General features: G+C 47.2%; 1 long non-coding RNA gene across 1 annotated transcript; it reads left to right on the forward strand.

The window, feature by feature from the left end:
• Window positions 1-2,730: 2,730 nt before the first annotated feature.
• LOC135306861 (uncharacterized) lies at window positions 2,731-4,982 on the forward strand. Its single transcript, XR_010367612.1, has 3 exons — window positions 2,731-3,134; window positions 3,773-4,186; window positions 4,551-4,982. It is a non-coding gene; the product is annotated as an uncharacterized LOC135306861 (long non-coding RNA).

Here is a 4,982-nt window from a genome sequence, read left to right on the forward strand (position 1 = left end):
GGATTGGGAACCTGTGCCTGAGGAGGCTGCATGCAAAAGGCATGATCTGTTTGTTAGATGGGCTGGGGAGAAGAGGGACTATTATTCTTTATTTTCAATAATATTTAGGTTGCAGGGCTTTGGCTTGGAGGGATCAGAGAAGGAGGGAGCACAAGGAATATATAACAACCTCTTTTGTACCTGTCACTTTAATGTATGCCTGCTCCCACTTTGGCACAGCACCAGAGCCTTTGAAACACAGGAGAGTGGTAAGGAGTATATTTTGAAGGAACTTTTAATTAACTCTTCCCTTGGGCTACTGAGCAGAAAAAGGTGGGAGTGCCTGTGGCTGTTTTTAAAGGGTTCCTCTACAAAGGCAATTTTTTTTCTCAGGCTATCACAAGTCTAGGATTGAGGGGGGAAAAAAACCCAAACAGGTAACTTCTCTAACTCAGCAGGTAACCTAACACACCAGTCCCTGAAAAAGCACAGCAATGCAGGCTTTTACTTCCCCAACTAATTACTTGAATGAAACACTGCTTGGACTCAAACCAGGTATCAACATTGCATTCAGCATTGTCACTCCAAGCACAGCAGCCAGCTAAAACACAATAGGGCAAAGTAGAGAGCAAAGAAGGAAAATGTTCTTTCCTGCTGTCTCTATAGAGGATCAGGGTGACCCTCAGAAAACCCTTCACAGAAATGGGGGAGCAACTCAGTCCTTCAGGAAGTCAAGGCTGAAGGTCTCTCTCTGAGAACCAGGGGAATCTTCCTGATGAAAAAAGCCTGGCTGATTTTTCTTCTTAGCTGGGCAGACAACCCTAAAACACAGGCTTTCCTTTGCCAGTATATTTTCTGTCTGAAAACCTTTCATTGATGGAAAATCCCTAATGAGATCTGTTACAAGCTCCTGCAGAAGGTGACCCAAGGTAAGAATAGCTGGAAGGGGTAAGAGGGAGGAATTTCTTCAGTTAGAAACAAAAGTCAAGCACCACCCAAGTTCTGTAATGGTTGTATTTATGAAAATGAGTTTCCCATATCAGCTCAGGAGTTCATGTGGATCTTTGTGTGAACCTCTGAGCTTCATCTCAGAAACCCCAGGAGTCTGCAGTGCCAGTTTTGTAGTGGTGCATGCTGACATGAAACACATCCTACATATGCAACAGAGCCTGCCTGAGATTAACTCAGGCTGAGCTGAGCACTCACTCTGGTGATGGAACTTCTCCTTTTCCATTTGCACTTTCTCCATTTCCAGCCCAGAAGGATGGCCAGGGATGGCAGCTTGGTACTTACAGTTTGCAAGGACAGCAGACATTTCCTTCTGCTCCAGGACAGACCTACCCAGGTAAGATGGCTCTGCTAAAATCAGCTTTCTTCCTATGTCCGGTATGAGCTGGCCCAGGAAAGAGCCGGGGGCAATCTGTAGGTGGTGGCTGACCAGACTGAATGCAGACCCTACACCACCCGCCTCTGGGGGACACCACAAAGCTTCCCCATGAGGCTGAAAATGGGAACTGGGATTTTCATTCCCCTTTCCTAAGTCAAATATTATTTATTTAACCAAGGGCTACTTCCCCCAATTTTTTTATGCTGGTTGAATGTAAGATAAAAAAAATCTTATGTCACTGTCCTAGATCTCCTTCACACCTCCTTTATCCATTTCTCCTTCACACCTCCTTCATCCATTTCTCCTTCACTTTTTCTCCATCTTGGTGCCACAAGGAAACTGTCTCCTACCCAGCTGGCAAGGCAGAATTGCATTCCAGAGAGTTCAGCCTTTAAAATCAGAACAAACTTGTTTCCTATGGCCTGGCCCTCCTATTTCCAGAGTCTCCCATCTCTGCAGATGATGTTTTTGTTTCAACCAGTGCCATTCCAGGTTCCAGCACCCGTGAGGGGTGAGAGCCCTGCCCTGAGTGCTGCCACATGCTCACACGCATCTGCCGCTTTAAAAAAGCATCATAGCAGCCTTAAATAAGTGACTGAAGGTCTGATTTTCTTCTCATTTCTGCCCAGTCTTAATAAAAAGCAAACATCCCCTTCGGGGAGTTATATTCACACAGCAAATTTAATTTCAAGAAAAACCAGCTTCAAATTCACCCAGGCAGCATCAACACACCACTAACACTTCCACCAGATGCCACCCTGTGGCTGGAAAACTCCTTTCCCAGCTGGTGAGCAGAGGAAGGGCTCCACTGCCCCTGGAATTGCACTGTGAGGCAGGACGTGGGCAGTGGAGGTGATACCTCAGGTTTAGCTTTTATATTTTTCAGATTCTGTGCTGCTTTAGTGTGTTGGTCTGGGCTTCATACGAGGGGATGGTGAGCTCTCTGCACAGAGCAGGGAGACAAAACAATTCCTGCTCCAGCTGGGAACCGAGGACAAATGATCCAAATCTCAGCCCAAGAGCACAAACACCATGGGCTGGAGAGAGAAAAACAAGCAGGATGGGTCTTCATGGGATAAAGCTGTAATTGGATAATTAACTCCAATATGCAGATGAAGCAGAACTTACAATAGTGAGAGACCCCATGACCGGTTGTCCATTTTATGACCATTTTGAGTTCACCTGGGTGCACCCCTGGCTGGGCTCTTGTGATGCCCAAGGTGCATCCATTGAGGCCTTTTAATAAATCCCTGCTTTATTCTTTATTTCTGTCTAGTGTGTGTTCTCAGTCAGCCTTCTGGAGGCATCAGAGGGGATCCCGTGCCTCGGGCAGGTGTGTCCTGGCCCGCAGGCCGTGCGTGCGAGAGCGTGACGCCACTGCCGTGACGTCTGGAACGTTCCTGCCCGGGGAAAACAGCGCTGGCTGCAGCCCAGGGATCTTTAATAGAGACAGAACATGGATGTGGGGATGCTTGTGTGTAATTATACACAACGTATAGGGCCATTTCGCATATGGGAGCACTTGGAGCCCTTTGATCCTTCTCACCCATAAAACCGGGCCGGAGGGGCCTGGCGTGGGGGAGTGGGGTCACAGAGGGGCTCTCTGTCGTTCCAGCGAAGGCCAGGGCTGTGCCTGTATTTTCTCATTTCCCATCAGTGTTCAGGAAAGAGATCTGCCAGCACAGCTGGAAGGAAGCAGGAGAGCACTGCTGGTGTCCTCTGGAGCCCAGCTTGGAGGCCTTTGTAGGCAAAGCAGAGGGCTGCTCTGGTGAGGTTTGCTGGGGCCAGCAGTTCAGTTCCTCTGGGAGTGACCCCCTTCCTTTACCCCCAGTTCTGGGGAGGGCACCCCTCATTCACAGCACAGCTCAGAGTGGGGAGCCCTGGCTGAGAAATGTCCATGGTGCAGGGGTTCCTTGTGCTTAGGGTGGTAACGCCTGAAAGGGGGGGAAGCCCACCTATACCCCAGACCCTCTGCCATGCAGGATGCCAAGTGCCAACCAGGACAGCTGCACTGCCAGTCTCCAACACCTTTTTGGCATTTACAGGGCAGGACTAGGAAGGAGCTGCTCACAGACTTGAATGGGGCTTTATCACAGCAATGCCTATCATTTTGTGCTTTCCACAGTTCCCTGACTGGGTGATGCCAAAACTATTTCATGAAAAGGAATTACATAGTACAAATGCTACCCAGACTCAGTTACTTCTTGTATTTTTCAATTCCCCAATACCTCACTTTGCAAAGATAGCTGAGAGTTGAGCTGTATTTTCCATAGTCTGGAGGGCATCAGGCTGTGATTCCCCAGCCTGAGTTTATTTCTGACTCTGCCACTGAGGTGTGAGTAACCCTGACCAGACCACTTGGCCCCTCTGACTCGGTTTCTTCTTTTCTCTTTTATTTTCCTGCAGTATAATAGATTCTTGATAGAAGAGCTTGCATTTGTGAGGTGTGTCATGCAACGGGGGAGAGACCAAAGCAAAGGCACTGAGGAAAGCCTGCCAACAGTGTGATATAAACAATCAAGTGGATGTGTTGCTGAAGACAAGGGGGTTTAATTGCATGACTTGTCTGTCCTCCTTGCTCACTAGCTAAACCTAAACCTGAGTGTCTGGATAATACAGATCTGGGCTTATCCCACAAACTGCTCCAGACCTCATGGCAGCCTTGCTATGCCCCTGCCGTCCCTGCAGCTGGACACTAGGGACCTTCAGGGACAGCACAACATCAAAAATCCTTGTGCTCAGAGGCTTTCCTCCATCTTACAGGCTGCTGGCAAGTATTTGCTTGCCAAGGAAGATCCAGCAAAGGAATGCTGGTGACAGGTAAGAGTGTCTTTGTGCAATGTTCTCACCCACGCTCACCTGGGCAGCCCTGCTAGAGCTGAGGGAGATGCCTGGGTACAGAGCCACCTGCCTCAGCACCCAAATGGGTCAAGGAATTTTGCACACATGGGTCCTGGTTTGTGAATCTCTCTGTCACCATTGTTCTGCTCTCCTTTTTGCTAAAACATGAGAAAAGACAGCACCTCTGCCTGCACATGGGGATGTCAACCCAACCACCCCCTCAGTAAATCCTCACCACCCAACATATACTGGTAAACTCGTTCCATCCATCCTACATGAACAGTGCTTCTTGGTTTAAACTTCTCCCATTTCTCAATCTTCTTTTCTTTTTTTTTTTTTCCAGGCTATTTGAGCCACAAAACTGGCCAACAGACACAGCTGGGAAACACACTGCAGCACAAAGAAAAAATAATAAAGGCTGGGAGAAGTTCTTTTCCCCTCTACAGAACTGTAATTGGGTCTTCTCTTTTTTTTTTTTTTTTCAGCTCAGTTGGGGTATGAACTCCTTAATCTTAGTTTGACTTATGGGAAAGGGAGGGCATTAGCATATTTATAAAAATTTACCTTGTTCTGAAACTGTAGACATGCTTCACCTTATAATTTCATGATTAGTGTCATTTCATCATAGGGGAAAAGCCACTTTTTCTATCCAGCGGCACAAAACGAATACAAATCAAACACATGCTTTCTGGAATTATTCACACAATGTTTTCAAAAATCGACATAGTTCAATAGTTGAGCAATAAATTTTCTTACTAATGAGACACTAAAAAAT

This window comes from Passer domesticus, chromosome 8 (genome assembly GCF_036417665.1).
Source record: "Passer domesticus isolate bPasDom1 chromosome 8, bPasDom1.hap1, whole genome shotgun sequence".
NCBI classification, from domain to species: Eukaryota; Metazoa; Chordata; class Aves; order Passeriformes; family Passeridae; genus Passer; species Passer domesticus.